This window comes from Danio rerio, chromosome 5 (genome assembly GCF_049306965.1).
Source record: "Danio rerio strain Tuebingen ecotype United States chromosome 5, GRCz12tu, whole genome shotgun sequence".
NCBI classification, from domain to species: Eukaryota; Metazoa; Chordata; class Actinopteri; order Cypriniformes; family Danionidae; genus Danio; species Danio rerio.
Window position 1 is genome coordinate 55,770,154 of NC_133180.1, and position 22,638 is coordinate 55,792,791.

Sequence of the window (22,638 nt, forward strand, 5' to 3'; positions counted from 1 at the left end):
GTTGTACCGAACAAGCAGAAGCTAACAGAACTGTGTTTTATTTATTCATTGTAAATTTCAATCTTGAAAACTAATTGATTGGTTCATCTTGAAACAAATATAAATACAAAAGGCTACATTTACTTTAAAAAGGCACATGCAGTTTCCCTTTTCTAATGTTCATCCTTCGTTATTTTCTTTTTAAAGTAAAGCTGAATAAATGAATACAGCTTAATGCTGGAAAGCTGTTTTGCCCAGCAGCAGGAGTAAATGGATTGTTATTTAAAGCCAAGTACTTTTGTCAACCTTCTGCAAATAGAATGATGGATGGCACTTGCAGCTTTGCACAAGTGAATGCATTGCTTCCTATTTAACCTCAACATCCACATTGGTAATGATTTGTCTGACTTGGATTTCAAAAGACACAGTGCTGCTCCATTGAAGTAAAATTAAAACTCCAGTTTACCATGCTTTTCAGAACAGAGCACTCATTACGTGCTGCTAATGTATTGGCATAAAGCAAAGAAACATCATGTCAAGTGCCGCAATTTGGCTTTTTTTTTTCTTATTCAGCCTGCTTTATTGCTATGGGCAATTTGTACCACTCAGCATGACAGTGTCAACTGAATCAAGATTAATTTACATGCAAGGGAACACTTAGCAGAGCAGTGCGGTAAGCAAACATATTGTCTCGATTGCTGAGCTGGAAAAGCGGCTTTGGAGGGAAAGACTGCGTCAGAATTAAGGAGCATCAAATGTAATTGCTAGAGCTGGATTTAAAAGGCCAAAATGGCACAATTCTTTGCTGTGACCTGGAGTTTAAGTTGTGTTGAAGGACTACTTGGAAAAGCAAGCAAATAAATCAGTTAATGTTGTGACTAGCAAATACATTATTTAAAAAAAAGAATCAAGCATACTTTTACTTTGTTTACTAGTAAAACAACACTGCGTTTTGCTTCTGTCATCCAGATACAATGCAATATTTTACTGAGCTTGAATTGTTTTCTTAACATTGTGGACACTTTTACAGCAATGTGAACAGAATGTTTGTTCAAAATTATGTGGGGTATCGCAATGTTCTCAAAATGAGCAAACAAACAGAAACATGACGTACAATGTTTGTCTCGAATGTACTCGTAGGACTCTGTTTTCATCATCTAGGCGCAAAGTCTAAAGCACAAGGCGCAAAAGCATTAAGGGCGAGTTCGAATCTCCTTTTGCTATTTTGAGGACGGAAAAATACGGATTGCGCCACGGTGCATGGTCTAACAGGTTTGTGCTTATTCTCTTAATGAGTTATGGGTGTGCTTTGAACAAAACAAGCATTATCCCCCATTCCCTTTAAGAGTCAGTTGCGTCGCACCATGGCACATTTGCTATTAACATGACAGACTTTGTAAATGAAAAAACTTCACTAGTGGGAAAACAGTTCAACAGACCATTTGCGGCGATGATCAAACATACTTAAACTGTGTGTATTAAGCAATGTTTAAGAATTTAAGGTGTATAACTAACGTGCTCTGTGCTGAACCTTTAGCTGGTCTATTGCACAGTGAGTCTACAAAGTGGCGCAAATGTATTTGCTATATAAACAATGTGGTACAAAAAAGGAAAAAATAGCATTGCGCTGCTCTAAAAGTAGCAACACATCACAGCAAACACGTTTTGGACCTTATTTATTATTTTAAGACTTTTGGCCAGCGGAGAAATTAAAATGGTCGTGCCCAACTGAGTCTGGTTCCCTCAAGGTTTTTTTTCTTCACTCCCATCAGGTGAAGTTTTTTTTCCCTCTCCGCTTTTGCCGCTGCCTCTCATGGTTCAGGATTGGTAGAGCTACGCATCGATGAATTTGCTCTTCAGTGTTTGAACTCTCAGTAATGATTAAATCACACTGAACTGAGCTAAACTGAACTGAACTGAACTTAAACACTAAAACCTGAACCACACTGTTCCAGTTACTATGACCATTTATGTGAAGCTGCTTTGACACAATCTACATTGTAAAAGCCCTATACAAATAAAGCTGAATTGAATATTGCGCTGGTTGTATGATAGGGCCCATGATGTTAAACATCACAACACTCATTTTTCAAAGACATTGTATGTATGTTTTGTCAAACATTTTTCAGTTTTTTTTTTTATGTTCATGGCATTTCTTTAAGTTAGCAAAATTACCAAAAACGAATATTCACTTGAAGTTTTCTCTAAAATACATTCAACTAAATAAAAACAATATACATTGCTCCCTTCATAAGGGAACTCCTATGTGTCTCTGTATTAAACAGACTTTTGGGAGTGCTTTAGACGACCAATCACTTCTGTGTATAAGAAAATGGGCCAATGAAACGCCAATTGAATTGGTCGAGCTTAGCTCTATAGCTAAAACGGATGAGCCAATTAGGACTACATCAGTCGGCTGCTGGAGCCAGCTCATCAGAATTGTTGCTTCAGACCCGATCTGAGACTGAAGAACCCTTCTGCTGAGCTGACTTCCAACAGAGAAAGCATTTCCTTCACCAGTGCGGGGAAAGATATTTTAGGGGCGGTCGATCTGGGTTTCTTGTCCCCTTGGCGTTTCGCTGGTGATCTAAAGGAGCAGTTTTTACAACGAGCAGAATTCCCTAAGAGAGCACACGGTCGTACAGTGCGTCTTTTTAAAGATGTCGTTTCAACCATGCATTTCTCTGGGCACGAGTATTGCGTCACATGTTTGGGGGTCCAACATGTTGATGCGGGGCTCGCGGACAGTTCTTCCCTGCATTGCGATGGCTTGACTGTTGCGCAACTGAGGTCGCGGCAAGCTCTTTTATTAGGGCAAGTCACCCCTGCTGCTCCCCGCCAAGCGGTTAGCACTCGGGCAGGCCTGAGGGTTACAGTGGGGGCTAATCCATCGCCTTTGGGCCCGCGGACCCCTCGCTCCTCGTCATTGCGCTCTGTTTCTGCTTCGAGTGTGAGCGCTGGTCCATCCTTCGGGCTGACTGCGCTTTCATTAGATGACACCAGGGACGTGATGTCCATAGCTGCATCGAAGGGCGGGTTGACATGCTTCGAGGAAGAACCGGACCCCCTGCCACCCTCCGTGTTATCCTGTGCTGCTACGGCCGTGGTGCTGGAGATGGCTTGTCCTCCAGAACCGCGGCTGGACCATTTAGACGGGTGCTACGGGGAGTGAAGAAAAAGGCAAAGCCTTCTAGACACCCCGTCCCATTCTTCTGATATGAGGCGATTCCCCAGCTGGAGATTTGCCCAAACTCCCTTCCAAGGCGTGCAGGTTATCTGAGTCTCTCATGGCCAGAGCCTACACTGCTGCAGGCCAGGCCACCTCCGCTTTGCACGCTATGGCCACCTATCAACGCTACCAAGCCGAAAAGCTGGCCGAGATGCAGGAGGGCGGTTCTTCCCCGGGCTTGGTGCAATAGCTCCACACGGCAACAGATTATGTTAATTCTCCGCAGTGAAAGAGCAGTCCAAGGCGATGGGTGAAGTCATCTATCAGCGGGCACGAAAAAACTGCTCCTCCCGCTGCCCCTTCCACAAGGGCAGCTCCTCGCCAAGGGTATTCAACTGCGGCTTCAACATCTGTTCCGCTTCCGTTGCCAGCCAAGCGGCAACGCCGAGCCTCCCGCAGCACTGCAATGCCACCGCCACAGGACACCACCAAGTCCGGTAAACGGACTGTGAAGTGTTCCTGGGACTGGCCATTCAGAGAAAAGGATACTGCTCTTTCCTCGGTGGGTGGCTGAGGATTATTTTATCAGTCCACAACAACTCTAAACTCATTGCTGCCGGCCTCCGGGCTAGCGGCAACCAAATTTCCTCGCTCTCTGTATGCGCAAACCCAAGCACTGGCAGTTTGGGACACTCTGGCTTCCACCTCGCAGCGCCGGGACTCTTCACCTCAGGCCCTCAGAGTGCAGCAAAACAGACTTTTTTCTCTTACTCCGGCCTCACCGCGGGATCCAGGGAGGAAGGTAAGAGAAATTCTCTTATTTTCAGCTCTTTCTCAGGACACCATGCTTCCCGGGATGACGCAGTCACGTCAGCAATCGCTCCGATGGTGCCATTAGCGCGCGCTCTGCTTGCCTGGTTAACGCTGCTCAGCGCGTCGTGGTGGCTCATACGGACAGTCAGACTCGGCTATGCGAGTTCAGTTCGCTATTCGCCCTCCCAAGTTCACAAGTGTCTTTTTCATTAGGGTTATCCCCGAGAGTGCCCCTGTCTTGCGAGAGGAAATTGCTGTCCTACTGGCGAAGGATGTAATTGAGCAGGTCCCTCTAGCCGAGATGAGGTCCAGGCTTTACAGCCCGTATTTCATCGTGCCCAAAAATAGCGGGGGTTACGGCCAATCCTAGATCTTTGCAGACTGGACTGTCATTTACACAAAATGCCACAGAATGCTCACGCAGAAATGCTTGCTTCAGAGCGTCCGTCCACAGGATTGGTTTGCAGCCATAGAACTAAAGGAAGCATATTTTCAAGTCTCCATTCTTCCAGGCCACCACCCTTTTCTCCGGTTTGCGTTCGAAACAATAGCATGGCAATACAAAGTCCTCCCCTTCGGGCTCTCTCTGTCTCTCTCTGGTTTTTATCAAGCTCGCGGAGGGTGCTCTAGCACCACTGCGGCTCGTGGGCATCCGCATACTCAACTTGACGACTGGCTTATTCTAGCCTCGTCTCACAATCGTGAATGAAGATTGCGAGATGAGGCTAGAATGAGCCTCATCTCACAATAAAAAAAAAATTAAGTGTACAAATTAGCCACTGGGCTGCACGGTGGCGCAGTGGGTGGCGCTGTTGCCTCACAGCAAGAAGGTCACTGGTTTGAGCCTCGGCAGGGTCAGTTGGCATTTCTATGTGGAGTTTGCATGTTCTCTCTGTGTTTGCGTTGGTTTCCTCCAGGAGCTCTGGAATTGGGTAAGCTAAATTTACCGTAGTGTATGTGTGTGAGTGAGAGTGTATGAATGTTTCTCAGTCATGGGTTGCAGTTGGAAGAGCATCTGCTGCGTAAATTATTTGCTGGATAAGTTGGCGGTTCATTCTGCTAAGGCGACCCCAGATTAATAAAGGGACTAAGCTGAAAATAAAATAAATAAATGAATGAAATTAGCCACTAAACTGACAAAACATAAAATAGTTCCTTTACCTCATGAAATTGGGCTGACCATAAGGTTAAATTGCTGATAGGGCTTACATTTACCATTGGGCGCCTCCACATCAGAAAAAAAGGGGGTAAGAGGTATATGAAAATAATAAATGTGAAGTAGACACACCAGCCACTTTATTAGGTACACTTTCCTAGTACAGGGTTGTATGCCCTTTTGCCTTCAGAACTGCCTTCATCCTTCGTGTCATAGATTCATCAAGGTACTGGAAATATTCCTCAGAGATTTTGGTCCATATGGACAAGATAGCATCACACAGTTGCTGCAGATTTGTCAGCTGCACATCCATGATGCAATTCTCCCATTCCACCACATCCTAAAGGTGATCTTTTTGATTGAGAACTGGTGACTATGGAGGCCATTTAAGTACAGTTAACTTATTGACATGTTCAAAAAAACAGCCTGAGATTATTCACACTTCATGACATGACAGGATTCGCGTAATCCTGCTGAAAGTAGCCATCAGAAGATGGGTATACTGTGGTCATAAGAGGATGGACATGGACAGCAACAATACTCAGGTTGGCTGTGGTGTTGACACAATGCTCAATTGGTATTAATAGGCCCAAAGTGTGACAAGAAAATATGCCCCATACCATTACACCACGATCACCACCAGCCTGAACCGTTGATACAAGGCAGAGTGGATCCATGCTTTCCTGTTTTCCTGTTGTTGACAATAAGGCATTTGCACCCTCTGAACTGCCCCTCACTAGATATTTTCTCTTTTTCTCTGTAAACCCTGGAGCTGGTGCGTAAAAATCTCAATAGATCATCAGATTCTGAAAGACTCAGACCAGCTAGTCTGGCACCAACAACCATGCCACATTCGAAGTCACTTAAATAACCTTTTTTCCCCACTCAGACGCTCGGTTTGATCTGCAGCAGATCGTCTTCACCATGTCTACATGCCTAAATGCATTGAGTTTCCCTCATGCGATTGGCTGATTAGAAATTTATGTCAACATGCAGTTGGACAGGTGTACCTAATAATGCGTGTATATTTTGTACAGTAGCTTTGTTTAATCCAAATGCTTCCCATTTATTTCCATTATTTAGCAACATACTCATTGTAAAGTACTCCATAGTACTTATTCACTATAAAACATACATTCTTAAAGCATGTCTTCTTTTTCCATTCTGTCCACAAAAATAGTTGACTTTTACATATGAGTAAAAGACTTGCTGGTCAATTCTGTCAAAAAAACAAGTGTAAACAAAATGCTGAAATATGCAGTAAGATCCATGCACTGTCAATAGAGCAAATCTGACACTCAGAGCACTGAGAAACCCAAGGGGATTATAACCGAATGTCTGTGGCTCAGAGAAGAGACGTCCGTATCAAACAGCGGGCTACAGGGAGCCAAGAGTCTCTGTGATCTGCCTGAACATGTGCTCCATTTGCCAGCCTCAAATCCCCTGTCAAATTCACAATCCAGAGCGACACCAGAACGTGACGTGGAGGCGCCAGGAGGCCCGCTTCCATTTACAAATATTTCACATAAACAAATTTTCAAATAGCTTTATTCTGAGCAGCCTTTCTGCTCTATTAGACGTAACACACAGCTGCCACAAACACTCAGATACATCATCAACAACTGCAGATAAGAGATATAGATTGAGAAGAGCGCCCGGCAAAACGTCCTTGGAGAAAACGCTGCTGCTGCTGCTTTTACGGGCCGAGCTCCTAACAATTTAAAGCTTTACGGATCCGAGCAGAGTAAACAAAAGCTCACGTACCATCCTTCCAGCTATAATGGAAGACATCAAGAACATATCAATTTGACCTGCATAATCCTATATGAACCAGGAAGCTGCTTGTGGGCAGATGCATAACATGTCTGTGGATTTTTCGAATCAAGATTTTAGGCACAATGAATGCATAAAGGAAATTCACTGGTATAAAGAATAGATGTGCTAAGAGAAAGTTTTATTGTTCTAAAACATATTTTGGCTTTTTTAACTTAATTTATGTGGCCCTGAAGAATGAAAAATTGACTTTTAATTAAAAATATGTAGTCTCGTGTACACAGTGATATTACATAATATTGAAATAATAATGGAAATATCAATCAATAATAATTAAAATGAATTGTTGTTCTACACTTTTGCATAGCAAGAATGTAAATCCTTCATCATAATTTCAAATAACTTTCAAATATTCATCTATAATGCTTTACTGCTCTACTGTTACCTTCAGAAATATTTCCTGTGGACTTGTCATTGCATGACAAGAACAGAAAATGTGCAAAAAAATTTAAACAAAATCAAAAACAACAACAATAAGCTGCATCAAATTTAATTAAATTATTAAATAGTAAATAATGCTTTATTGCAAATATTTACTATTTAACTGATAGTTTAAATTCTTAATTATAATATGATTAAATTTTAAATAATGCAATTATAAACATTCATTCATTCATTTCCCTTTGGCTTTGTCCCTTTATTAATCAGGGGTCGCCACAGTGGAATGAACTGCTAACTTATTCAGCCTATGTTTTACGCAGCAAATGCCTTTCCTGCTGCAACCCAGCACTGGGAAACACCCATACACATTCATTCTCACACGCGCACTCATACACTAGGGCCAATTTAGCTTATTCAATTCACCTATAACGCATGTCTTTGGACTGTGGTGAAGGAGCAGCCGGAGAAGACCCACATGAACACGAGGAGAACATGCAAACTAGGTCTACAAGAAATTGGAAAAATGTAATATTGCTATATTTTTATTTTTCTGCGATATATATTGTAACATTAACATTTTCATTAGTTTTTTATTTATTTGTTTATTTTGGTTTGAATAACTTAATTTCACTTTTTTTCTGGGGATTCTAACAGTATTCAGGTACAGAAGTTGAAAAATCTAACTGTAAAAAATGCTTTTCTAAATTAGAGTTTTTGTCTCATTTCTAGAGCAAATATCTAAAATAAATAAGTAAATCAAGTAAAAATATTGTTTTGCTTTCACTCTCAGAAGTAATAATTCAAAATCAAAGGGGGGAGGGGGAGTAAAATTATCATCAATAAATTATTCAAATAATTTTGATAATTGGACGAGAAACAGTTGACAAGTGCTTTTTTGTGTGTAATTTTTGCAATTTCCTGTGCACAAATTTTTAAACTCTTGAAATGCTCAGTCACAGGCCTTAAAAACACACAAAAAATTATAAACTTTCACTTTATTATGGTTAAACTTTTCAAATCACATGTGTTCTGTGTCTCCTGGGCAACTATAATTTAGACTTAACATTGAAGATCCAGCAATGTGACTATTGTTATAATATAATATTGCTATTATATTGCAGGTGAGTATATTGCTAAAACAATATATAGTGCAATATATATAATGCTAACTCCAAACAGAAATGCCAACTGACCCAGCCGAGGATCGAACCAGCAACATTCTTGCTGAGAGGCGACAGTGCTAAACATCGAGCCACTGTGCTGCCCCCAATTATGTAATTATGTATTGAATTATTCACAGATCCTCTGAAGCCTTCTGAAGCAATATCTGTAGACTTCAAGTGCAAAACCCTCTAAATGCCATCTGATGTTTCCAACCCAAGCTCATTCTGGAAACGTAGCCCCGCGGACGTTTCTGGAGGCCGCGATTTACGTGGCGGGAGGTACGTAAAAGCCGCGTTTGGTTTTTTTCGAGCGAACGCTGCGGGGCGGTGTGGCGCCGCTCTGCCCCTCCTCTTCGCGCTCGCCGACCGACGGCTCGCCTCCGAGTGGAGGGCTTTCTTGATGCAATCAGTTTGTCCACTTAGCTCACAGCGTTGCGTCGGCGGAGCGGAGGCCCCGGAGGAGAAGCCGGAGCCGGCCGCGGTGGACGACGACTGGGATCGAGTCCGGGGAACAGCAGGTTCTGGAAATCAGGTAAGACGAAAAACGGAATCCGAAAAATAAGGGCGAGAACGCGGCGGGATCCGAAAACGCGGTCGAAGCCGAGGGCTTTCGCTTTTTTTTTTCCGATCCGGCGGCTTTTCGCGCAAGAAGGGCGTGGGCGCGAACGCCGCGCGCTCCCGAGAGGCACCCGAGACGCGAAAAAGCAGCGGCCTCTCGCGGATCCGCGAAAACAAAAAAAAGCTCGAATACGTACCTCCCTGGACGTAAATCGCGGTCCGCAGAAACGTCCGCGGGGCTACGTTTCCACAATGAGCCCGGGTTGGATGTTTCCTTCTAGAATGCACATTTTTCTCAGTCTCCTGTTTTTATGTGCTGATATTTGACTTTAAAGGCAATAAAATAGCCTATTCATCTCCATAAAAGGGAAATACCTGAACCTACACAGGAAACAATTTGAAAAATGCTTATTTTATGGCATTTAGAGAACAAGTAACATTCTTATTTTCTTGACATCTAACTCTGCATTAGATACTAAAATAATTGAACAATAATGAATAATAATGCTAATTATTATTATTATTATTACTATTATTTATATACATGTTCTAAACTTAGCATCAAATTATTCATTATTAAATATTTCAATTAATAAGTTATATGTTTAATTATTAAATAATAATAGTTCATGCTAAATATTTTTCACTGCAAGAGCTGTTTATATTTCATCTCAGTTATATTTTCAAAATTGTTTAATATCTCCCTGCACCACTTGTTGTCTTCATAGTTTTTCCAAGTCAACAGAAAAAAATGATCAATGTTAACTTTTTTTTCCAGTTAATAACAGTCCAACAGCCATAGTTCTTCGTCTGCCAACACCCATAGCTGTGGTGCATCTGACCTTACACTGACATCCACGGATAATACGCCCAGGCAGGTCTTGCTCGTCATGCCACCAGACATAATCTCACATAACAGTGCAATTATCAATTTCACAGTAATTATTCAGCACAACACACATGCCCAGCCTCATTTACGAGGTCATTTGCATAGCTGAACAGTTTGTTTGTCCTTCTTAGGTTTGCTCTGTTTCACATTAGTGTTTGGGTTTCACATGAGCATCTGTCAAGATGGTGTTCTTCTCAAGTGACTGACTTTTCAGGTGGACTCGCGTCACACTGAGCCCAATTACACGCAGAAACCCTTTGGCATTCCTGCTCTGTGAAACACATGGCTCTTTTGTCTCGCGTTCTCTTGGAAACAAACCTGTAGCCAGAGGTTTGCTGATAATCGCTGAGGCTGATTGATCATACATTGGCTGTGCAGTCTCTACCTCCACACCCTCTCCGGTTACACCATTGATTCAAAGACACCATTGGATTGCATTCTCTGAGAGCCCACCAATTAAGAGTCCGACTGCACCGCATCCAGATCAATTTTGTCTGTGTGTGAGGTAAAGAATGGTTGGGGTGAGGGAACAAAAGAGAAAACAACACATTTTGATGTCTTAAATCACTTTATATTTGTTGTCTGCAATGGGTAAACCACACTTTTCTTACTCTATTTTTAGAGTGAGACTAAGAATAGGTAAAATACTGTCATGTATACACTGTACGGTTTCAAAAGTGACAACCTTGGAGCGACAAAATTGTGATGGTTTGTGATGGTTTGTCGTAACTGTAAAAACTTTCTGGCATCTTGGTATTCACACTGCAAAACAATTGAATTTTTTTGTCTTGTTTTTAGTCCAAATATCTAAGAACATTAATTCTGATGACTTTTTAAATGTCTAAAAACATTGTCTCAGCTGGTACAGAAATATGACATTCCAAAATCACACTTTTAAAGGTACTTGCAACTTTAGAACTTTGTAGCTTCGAATTCAGCAACTTTTCACCCATTTATTTGATACACTCAATTTTTGAAAATAAGACTTATAAATCACTCAACATACGTGATTTAGCATCCTTAGACTTGCTTAAAAATAAATGGGAGACAGATTTAGATGAACTGAACTCAGATGAAAATTGGTACAAAATAATACAATAATTTTCTCATAATCCATATGCCTCAGACATGCTGTATTACAATTCGAAATTGTTTATTGTTTGCACTAGTCTAAAGTCAGAATCTGTAAGATCAATGCTGACATAGATGCCATATAGTATGTGATTGGTGTAGACAGGCTCCTACTCTGCTGCATGTTCTAGACATGTCCAAAGATTTACATGTACTGGATTTGTAATTTTGAGACATTTTCTGAGGCATTTGAGGTGGCAGTAGAGCCATCACCATTTTTCGCATTGTTCAGGGTGGCCCCTTAGAACGCTGCTCTCAACAAAGACAAATTAAAATCTTATTCTTCTCTTCTGGCTAGAACACTGATATCATTAAAACGGAAAGACCCTATTCCACCAAAACATAATCACTGGATAAGATAAGTGACGTCTCATTTTTTATAAGGTCATTTTATAAGATCTGGCAATCTTTTTTAATTCTTGTAATGGAAACGGACGCACACAACATGACAATATGATAAAAAAAGGAACTAGTTTTATATTTTCATATTATTTTTTCATTTTTTGTTTTTTTCAATGGACATTTGATTATATGTTGTTTCTAGATCTGCTGTTCTGGGAAAGTTTTTATTTCTCTATATGTGAAAAACAAATAAAAAAAATCCTTGAACAGTAAAAAAACATTGTCTTATTCAAAAAGAATTAAGTGTTAAAATTAAGTGAGTTATTGGTTCTTCCAACCAACTACGTAAAACTAAACCTCCTAAAATAAACCTGGATCTGGAGGTTTAGGCATAACTAAAGAACTTGGGGTAAATGTTTGACGAAAATCTAACAATTGACCCCCACGTGCTGACCACTGTAAAAACATTTTAAGGATCCACCTCATGCTGTCCTATGTGGCAGAAAAACTGATTAATACAAAAAAAATTTAGCCGCAAGGACTACTGCAATGCCTTTCTAGCAACCGTTTATAAAAATAACATCAATAAACTACAAAATGTTCAAAACTCAGCTGCCAGAATTCTGATAATGATTAAAATCAGAGACTACATTACTACAGTTTTAAAATCTCTCCATTGGCTACCAGTCAGATTCTATATTGATTTTAAAATTATTATGCCCACATGCATGGTTGCATGCTGCCTGGTTTGACTCCACATTATCTGTCTAATAATTAAACACGGTACATGTGACCTCCGTTCCACCGACTCTGGTCTTTTAACAGACCCCTCTACTCGTTTGTGCTCTGTGGGTGACCGGGCTTTCTCTTCCCTGGCTCCGAGGCTCTGGAACCCTCTCCCCTATGACATTAGACACGCTTAATCTTTTAGTTTGTCCATCCTTGAAAACACACTACTTTATACTTGCCTATCCGTGAGGTGCGCAGTCTTGGTTTGTTTTGTTTAGATATTTGAATGTTTTATCTAATTTGAATGTTTAATTTTAAATGTTTAGATTTTACTCTTACTCTAAACTGTTTTTATATCGGTATCTTTTTTGGGAAAATCGCTTTGAGAATTAAGTTTTAAAGGCGCTATTTAAAAAATGAATTATTATTATTATTTGTAATTTCATCATGATACATAAACAAGACATTTTATGACAATAAGAGGGTGCTCAACTTTACAATAATCATACAGTACCTAATAAGCTGTTTGCAGAAATTACCTATTTTAAACATATAGATATGCACCATTTGCCTGGCTACAGTAAAAAGCAGTCAAATTTACAGCATTACTAGCAATTTTGGTTATCAGTAATACTGTAAAATTTACAAGTACACTGTAAATTAACAATTACAACTGTGCTGTAGATTTACTGCACAATTGTAATTATTAATTTACAGTGCGCCTGTAAATTTTACAGCATTACTGGCCATTTTTATAGTCAAAATTGCCAATAACACTATAAATTTTACAATTTTATTTTACAGAACTAGTCACTTTTTTCACCAAACAGGCAATAGGCAACTAGCCTTTTTTTTTTTTTTTTTACTTTTTTTTTTTTTTTAGATTAAGGAATCTCTCTGATTGGTAGATCTACCAACAGCTACCTGCATTTTATAATGATGACATGGTGACATTGACAAAGTAAATATAATAGATGTCAATGTTCAATGCTAAAAAGCCTTGTGACCTGTGATACAACAAATCTTTACAGCTTCCTTAGTAAAGAGTTGAGCATTTGAGTCATGTGCAGACCACACAGATGACCGGAGCAGCTCTGATGGAGGACACTGACTGAATCGTAAACATCAGATGACACACAGCTCATATCTGCATCCCTGTAAGTTACTGAAACCACAACGAACACCTGCATTATAACAGATTCACAGCTCTTTTGCACTCTTTAGACGCAGCTTACCCAAAAACAATGAAAGACAAACATTTATGGTTTGATTAAGATGAGTTTGGTTATAATTCCATTTTCGTTGCTTTAAATAGTTGTGAAAACAGCTTTGTTGGCATGTTTAGACTGCAGGAAAATCAGATTTATTTCACAATTTAGATATTTTCAGGCAATCTACCTGCACTATAACTGCTAGTCAGATGTGAGTGTGAAACAGGAGATACACACAAATTACTGCATATTTTATGATGTCCATGTTCTATTCATGTTATGGTCAGCATAACATTTTGACTCAAATGCATTGGGCCCTATCTTACACCTGGTGCATTAAAGTACAAGACGTGTTTGTCATGTTTTGTTGTTCTTTTCACACCAGCGCAACTGTAATTTTCACGTTTTGCACCATGTTGTTTAATAGCAAATCCATTTGTGGACTCATGGATGTTCCGGTCTAGGAAAGAGGTGTGTTAAGGCACATTGTTGGCATGTTGCTATCTTGAGAAACTGAAATAGATTGTGCCACAAACAAATTAAAAGCTGGTCTAAAGTCCAGCGCAGAGCGTGTTAGTTATGCACATTTGCAAGTCCAAACACTTACGCATTGCTTAACATACACAGGATGTACAAAAATACAAAAATATCTTTACATATGAAAACTATTAAAGGATTAAAATGATACAAAAAAAAAAAATTCAACATGAATATAAAACCACTGCCTTCATGCCTTCTTGTAGAGGGACTTAAGTTTATTCTTGACAAAATGCATTTGTAAATGTATACAGTTGAAGTCAGAATTTATTATACATCAAATTATTTAAAATGTCAATGAAGTAGAGTTGAATTTCCAACATCAAAAGTTAACAGAGCAGAGATCAAGGCCTCATTATACAATTCACAACCGTAAATAAATGGAAAATGGAAAGAAAAGTGTTAATTAACATATTTTTTAAAAGTGTAATAATGTTCTTCATAATAAAACTGTGTGAAACATCAAGTCCTACATGCCTTCTTATCTGCAGCTGGAGTAAAATAGCACTGGATGCCATTGAAATGCCATTGTAGAAATCATTAAAACAATTTATCTAAACGTTGGCAACAAATCTATAACTGTTGATGTTATTCATTGCTCTTTTTTCTAAATCATTGATCATCAGCATTTGTCTAATTGAAAAATAATAAACAATTACTCAAAAGCTGTGTGGTTAGGTAATTGTTTTCTAATACTGTAAACATTAACAGCGAATCATACTTCCCAAAATGTATCATCTGCATAAAATCAATAGCAAGGAATGTAATTTGTATGATAATGATGGAGATTGCGACTACTGCTGGAGCACGATTACCATCATAGAACTATTCTTGCATGAATTACAATGAGTTACTACTGGATCTGTGTGTTTATAATAGGAGGAAGCTAATCAATATATCATATTTTAGGAAAAACACCATCACTTACTGCATTTTAAAGAAATTGATTAATACTGTCAAAATGTTTCTCTGCCGTTTTTATATTTGATGTTTTATTCGCAATTCTTTTCCCCTCATATACTTCTTTGCTTCAAATAACAGATTGTTGGTTAACCTATAATCGAATATGAGAAAAATTAATGGGCAGTATAAACTTACTAGCCACTTTATTAGGTGCAACTGTCCAACTGCTTGTTAGCACAAATTTCTTATCAAACAATCACATGGCAGCAACTCAATGGATTTAGGTATGTAGACATGGTCAAGATGATCTGCTGCAGTTCACACTGAGCATCAGAATAGGGAAGAATGGTGATTTAAGTGAAAAAAGCAAAAGAGCATGTCTAAACAGAGAAGATGATGAACTTTTAAGGTGGATGGGCAAAAGCAGAAGACCACCTCAGTCAGCAAGAACAAGAAACTGAGGCTACAATTCACACAGACTTACCAAAAATGGACAATAGAAGATTCGGTTGGTGAGGCCAGAATTTGGCATCAACAACAGGAAAGCATGGATCCATCCTGCCTTTTATCAAAAGTTCAGGCTAGTGGTGGTGCTGTAATGGTGTGGGGGATATTTTCTTTGCACACTTTGGGCCCATCAGTACCAATTGGGAATCGTGTCAATTCCACAGCCTACCTAAGTATCGTTGCTGATTATATCCATCCCTTTATGATGACAACAGAATAACGCGCCATGTCATAAAGCTCGAATCATCTCGGACTGGTCTCTTTAACATGACATTGAGTTTACTGCACTGAAATGGCCTCCACAGTCACCAGAACTTAATCAAATAGGGCACCTATGGGATGTGGTGGAACGAGAGATTTACATCATGGATGTGCAGTCAACAAATCTGCAGCAACTGCGTAGTGCTATCATGTCAACATGGACCAAAATTTGTGAGGAATATTTCTAGTACCTTGTTGAATCTATGCCACGAAGGATTAAGGCAGTTCTGAAGGCAAAAGTGGGTCCAACCTGGTACTAGTAAGGTGTACCTAATAAAGCGGCCGGTGAGTGTATCTTTACCAGTTGTTACTAATTCTATAGAGGCACTATTGGTATTGTGTTGTCTAAAAATGAATATAAATGTGTAAAAACAGGGCACATTTTCAAATTGGAAGGGCTGTAATCAGTAGTTTAAGTTTACAACATAGAATTAAAATTATGATTAACTCAAACACAACAAAAATATATAAATCAAAATTCAAGAGAAACAGATAATTGGAGAATTCTTAATTATTTTTTTAACAGCTCTACAAAAGACGTTGAAATGTATATTATGTCAAAGAAACCCTTTCCTTGCCTCTTTCCTTTTTTTTTTTTTTTTGTAATTCCTGTCATTATTTCCAAAGGTCACTTGAGCCCAGATTTCAAAAAGCAGACAAACACATCCAGGTTTATCAACAGGAAGTCTTTACCTCCTCTAACCAGACATATATTAAATGCTCCTGCCCTGAGTAGGTTAACAAATTGGCCTATTACAAATTCCCAGTTTGAGACTATTGCCCAAAGAAAAGGACAGAAAATCATTTGGGTTAAGCCTATTAACTGCCTGCGGGCGAATGCTTGACAGATACAATCACAAAGCGAGCAATTCTCAGCGTCATGACAGGGGTTCTAGGGGAAATGGAAAAACAAATGTGTCGGTACACTGTTGTTGGACCCAGATGGTTAAGACAGATGCATTTTCTAGCATTCGCTGGAAATCTCAAATTGATTCAGCGCTAATCCTGACGAAAACAACGGCGCTTTAGAACATTATCAATGTCTGTGTGAAAACAAGAACGCAAGCACACAATGAAATGCATCTAAAGAACAGCAAGAATTGGCTTGAAAAAGACTTCTGCCCGCACTGTTCCACACCACAGCTAAGAGCATTGCACGAGCCAAGCCAAAAGCTCCCTCAATAGAGATGTGACTGGCAAACAGCGTGGCATTTTCAATCTGGAAAACATTTGCTTAATTGAAGCATTGAGAATTAGTATATGAATGGATGCATTGTCAGGATAGGACTAATTACTACTCTGTGGCTGAATCACTCAAGAAGAACCCTTGTGCCGGCTGACATTTTGCATCAGAAATGTTAAAAGCCTTTTCACCTATTTACATTAATCATATCAAGAACTGCGGACAAATACATGTTAATGCACTGCTATGTCCATTATGTATATTACCAGCAAGAGCCGGGAAGGAAAGCGGCGGATGGCACAAATGAACAAGCCCGACTGCGAGAGGACATATAAACAGCCATTTTAGGCGCCCACTGCTTCAATTTTCCCCCCCGAAGCACTCAGGCTATCTGGCTGGTGTCAATCAGAGCGTGAGTGACAGTCGAGGGGAGCTCAGGGTGGGTTTTGCTATTGCTTTGGATTTGCTGAGTCATAATTAAAACAGAAGCAAATGGAATTGTGGAGAGGGAGGTCAGCAGATCGGCAAGAAGAGGATGAGGCCAGACTGATAGGCACCAAATGAACAAATTATGATGGGCCCCATTCGCTGTGATGAGGTCAAATGCACGACTCCATTGCCTGACAGTTCAATTTCCTCCAAATGTCTCTCATTTCAAGATGAGTTAATTATGAGTGAAAAGTTATCAGTCGCTCACCTATTGAAAAGAGGGATTAAATGCATTTTTGTCCGCATTCTAATGTCAAACTGTTATTTCAGCTGGATCGAGGGTCAAACACAATAACGGTGCTGAACTAAGCTGATTCAAGAACAAGAAAAAAAAAAACGAGGCAGACAAGAGACACTAAATCCATTGTATATACTGTGAATATCAATATATATAAATATAATATATTCTTCTGTTATATTGATCTATTGGTAATATATTACACTAAGGTCCCATTCATTAACTAACAATGTGCAATTTCCTATAGTGTTTATAAATCTTTAATATTAATAACCAGTTCGGTATTAATTGATGTTAGGTATAAATGGTAGGTATAATAGATAGAATATAATAATAGGTATAATACATAATATAAACAATCACAAATGTTGATTGTAAAGTGTATAATTAACTGCTGTTTAAATTAAAACTAATATTATCATTTATTTCACTTTTAGTTTTTTTCAAAATAGTTTTTCTTTCAGTTAGTAATTTTTTTTGCCTTAATGTATGTTAAATGTAAATTAAATATAGTTGAAATCAAAACAATAAAAAATTATTTACCTCCTGTAAAATTTGTTTAATTAAAAAAAATACAACATCAAAAACAATAAATACATAAATAATATCTTATTGGAGATACTAATGTTCAACATAAAGTGCAAATTTAAGGTCTAACTAGGTCAATTAGTTTAAATGCAAGTTAAGTTGATTAGTGAGTTAATGTACTTCCTACGAACTAGGGCTCCACAATATATTGTTTCAGCATCGATATCGCAATGTGCATACCCGCAATAGTCACATCACACAATATGCAATGTTGTGTCTGAAGTATAGTTATACAAGAGCAACAGAATTCCATTTAACAACTGTATTTATACGGAATATATATGATTTAAGCAAAAATAAAATGTTTTTATTTAACAAAGATGTTTTTTAATTAACATGAAACAAAGACTAATAAGTGTTTTAAATTAGTTATCAGGAGGATGAACTAATATTACCAAATTGGACTTTATTGTAAAGATATTACTAAAATGAATGAATTTTTGTATTACTTTATTACTATTTTTTTTTTTATGTGCCAAGATAAACAGCACAAGGCAAAATTATTAGCCCTTCAGTTAAATTTTAATTCTCTTTCAGATATTTCCCAATTTATGTTTAACAGAGCTAGGACATTTTTCACAGCATTTCCAATTATATATTTTCTTCGGGAGAAGGTCTTATTTCATTTAATTTGTCTGGAATGAAAGCACTTTTTTATATTTTTTTAAGTGAATATGACTACACTCTTAAAAGTATGTTGTTGCTTTTTTTATTGGTGGCTACAGAACAAACGTTCGAGGTTACTAAAGTAACCCTTCGTTCCCCGAGGAGGGGAACGGAAGCACTATAAGTGGATTTGATTTGTAAAATCCACGCATTGGGAGGATTCGGATCAGAAGCCGCTTGTCTGGAGAGTATTGAACGGGCCAATGAATGAATTAATTGGCAGCGTAAGCTTGCGCAGGTGTGCGACATCTGCAATTATCTTAGCATATAAGCACACCTGAAGCCAGCAGACGCCATCCTTTTAAGCTGAAGAGACTTTCAAACAGCTAAGGGACAGTCATTATGGCGACGGAGTATAGTGCTTCCGTTCCCCTCCTCGGGGAACGAAGGGTTACTTTAGTAACCTCGAACGTTCCCCTTCGGGGGGAACTTCAGCACTATAAGTGGATTTGATTTGTAAAATCCACGCATTGGGAGCCCATTGAAAGCGCCATAATGACTGCACCTTACCAACACCCCCGATGAGGAGATAGTCAAGCAAGCGTGACGCACCCACATCATGGGGGGCGCGGTCCTCCAACGTGTCCCTGGCCCTGATTTATCCTACTTCAACAGAAGTTTTACGGATTTAGATATATTTTTTGGAAAGTCGTGAGCATCTAGATAATTCTAGGAAATACGACAGTACGTTGGGAAGCGTGCAATCCCGATAGGGAGGACGCTGCGGAGGCCATCCGTTACCCAAGGGGGGGATAGATGGCAGAATTTACATATGGACTAGCCCTAAAAAGGGGGAGTACGCATAGCAAAAGAGTGGTTAGCAGAGAGGGAAGACACGGGTCCACCCAGGGGGGGGACTTAACCGTGGCGGAATAAGCATATGGGATCGCCTAGTGGGGATCACGCATAGCAGGCACCTATACCCAAAACGCGGGCTGACCAGCGGGCAGACCTACAACGTAGTGGGCCAGCAAGTGACTCCTCCGCTGAGTCAGTGCTGGGGGCCATGGAGGAATCTGCAGGGCTCACCTGACGGGGAACTTTACTGACAGATAAAAAAGGCGCACGTACCTCCGTGTTAGGGAGAATGGCGCAGCAAGCGTGTTTCAACACCCTACCGAGTTGTCTCCTCAATCACCAAAGGGTTACCTAATACCCTTGAGGAAACCGGCTCCACTCGCAGATTGTAAAACCTTGCAAATGTGTTGGGTGTCGCCCAGCCCGCAGCTCTACAGATGTCTGTTAGAGAGGCGCCGCGTGCACGCGCCCAAGAGGATGCAACGCTCCGAGTGGAGTGTGCACGAACTCCCGGGGGACACGGCTGACCTCGACTCGAATAAGCGAGTGAAATGGCATCCACAATCCAGTGGGATAATCTTTGTTTTGATACGGCACTTCCCTGCTGCCGACCGCCATAACAGACAAAGAGCTGCTCAGATGATCTAAAATTCTGAGTACGGTCCACATAAATGCGCAGAGCGCGAACTGGACAAAGTAAAGAAAGGGCTGGGTCTGCCTCCTCCGGGGGCAGCGCTTGCAGGTTCACTACCTGATCTCTAAAGGGGGTGGTAGAAACCTTGGGCACATAACCGGGGCGGGGTCTCAGGATGACGTGAGAGTAATCCGGCCCGAATTCCAGGCACGAGTCACTGACCGAAAATGCCTCCAGGTCCCCGACCCTCTTGATGGAGGCCAACGCAACCAGCAGAGCTGTCTTCAGGGACAGAAATCTTAGAGATACTGATTCGAGTGGCTCAAAGGGATCGGATCGCAGACTGTGAGAACGAGGGCGAGATCCCAAGAGGGCATGAGAGGGGGGCGAGATGGATTAATTCGCCTAGCACCCCTAAGGAACTGGATAACCAGGTTATGCTTTCCCACGGTGCCGCCAGCTACCGCGCTATGATAAGCGGAGATGGCGGCCACGTAAACCTTGAGAGTGGAGGGCGACAGCCTGCTGTCCAACTTCTCTTGAAGGAAAGAGAGCACAACACTAATCTGGCAATTTCGGGGGTCTTCTCTGCGAGAGACGCACCATTCAGTGAATAGACTCCACTTCAGGGCGTAGGCGCGCCTCGTGGAGGGGGCTCTAGCCTGAGTGTTGGTATTAACCACCGCAGTCGGTAGGTTACCTAAGTCTTCCTCGCGTCTAGGGACCACACGTGGAGGTTCCAAAGATCGGGGCGAGGGTGCCAGATGGTGCCCTGTCCCTGAGAGAGTAGGTCCTCTCTCAAAGGGATCCGCCAGGGGAGGGCCGTCGCGAGGAGTGAGAGCTCTGATATCCAGGTCCGGTTGGGCCAAAGGGGCGCAACTAGCAGAACCTGTTCCTCGTCCTCCCTGACCTTGCACAGAAACTGCGCGAGCAGGCTCACTGGGGGAAACGCATACTTGCGCATGCCCCGAGGCCAGCTGTGGGCCAGTGCATCCGTGCCGAGAGAGCCCTCGGTCAGGGAAAAAAAACAACTGGCAGTGAGCGTTCTCGGGGGAAGCAAACAGATCGATCTGGGCCTCCCCGAATCGCGCCCATATCAGCTGAACAGACTCGGGGTGGAGTCTCCATTCTCCAGGACGTAACAGCTGTTGTGAGAGCGTGCCTGGGACGTGAATGGCGCGCAGCGATTTCAGCCGCGGGTGACTCCAGAGGAGCAGACGGCGGGCGAGCTGAGACATGCGGCGAGAGCACATACCCCCCATGCGGTTGATATACGCCGCCGCCGCCATACTGTCCGTCCTGACCAGCACGTGTTGCCGCTCCAGCACCGGTAAAAAGCGGTGGAGAGCGAGGAACACTGCCAACAGCTCTAGGCGATTGATATGCCAATGCAGCTGGGCACCCTTCCAGAGGCCCGCAGCCGCATGCCCGCGACACACGGCCCCCCAACCCGTGTTGGAAGCGTCTGTTGAAACAACAACATGGCTGGACGCCTGTCCTAGAGGCACACCGGCCTGTAGGAACGAGGGGTCGTTCCAAGGGCTGAGGGCGCGGCGACACAGCGCAGTAACCGAGACCCGGTGTGTGCCCGCGTGCCATGCGCGTCTGGGGACCCGATCGTGAAGCCAGTGCTGAAGTGGTCTCATATGGAGCAACCCGAGCGGCGTGACGGCGGCTGCGGATGCCATATGCCCCAGGAGCCTCTGAAAGAACTTCAGTGGGACCACTAGTTTGCTGTCGAGCTCCCTCAGACAGTTCAGCAACAGGCGAGCGCGTTCCTCGGAGAGGTGCGCTACCATGGTGATCGAGTCCAGCTCCATCCCGAGAAAAGAAATCCTCTGCACGGGGGCGAGTTTGCTCTTTTCTCGGTTGACCTGAAGCCCCAGTAGGCGGAGATGCCGAAGCACCTTGTCCCTGTGCATAATCAATTGCTCCCGCGAGTGGGCTAAAATCAGCCAGTCGTCGAGATAATTGAGTATGCGAATGCCCGCGAGCCGAAGGGGCGCTAGGGCACCCTCCGCGAGTTTGGTGAAGACCCGCGGAGACAGAGAGAGCCCGAAGGGGAGGACCTTGTACTGCCACGCTCGACCCTCGAACGCAAACCGCAGAAATTGGCGGTGGCGTGGAAGAATGGAGACATGGAAATACGCGTCCTTCAGGTCTATGGCTGCAAACCAATCCCGAGGACGAACGCATTGGAGAATGCGCCTCTGCGTGAGCATTCTGAACGGCAGCCTGTGCAGACAGCGGTTCAAAACGCGCAGATCTAGGATTGGCCGTGACCCACCGCTCTTTTTGGGTACGATGAAGTATGGGCTGTAAAACCCACTCTCCATCTCGGCTGGAGGAACCGGCTCAATTGCACCCTTCGCCAGGAGGGCAGCAATCTCCTCTCGCAAGACAGGGGCGGACAGGGGGTTGACCCTGGAGAAATACACGCCCGTAAACTTGGGGGGCCGTTTCGCGAACTGAATCGCGTA

The 22,638-nt window shown here is 41.8% G+C and overlaps 1 protein-coding gene across 4 annotated transcripts in view; it reads right to left on the bottom strand.

The window, feature by feature from the left end:
• The window catches only part of otpb (orthopedia homeobox b), a 116,608-nt gene that overhangs the window by 63,995 nt on the left and 29,975 nt on the right, over positions 1-22,638 (bottom strand). The window contains exon 1 of one of the 4 annotated variants that reach the window (XM_073949781.1): positions 10,260-10,437. The exons of the other annotated variants lie outside the window; for them this stretch is intronic. The gene's annotated coding sequence lies outside the window, so the exon portion shown is untranslated. Of the gene's footprint in view, positions 1-10,259; positions 10,438-22,638 lie in introns of those variants that run through there. 4 annotated transcript variants of the gene reach the window in all.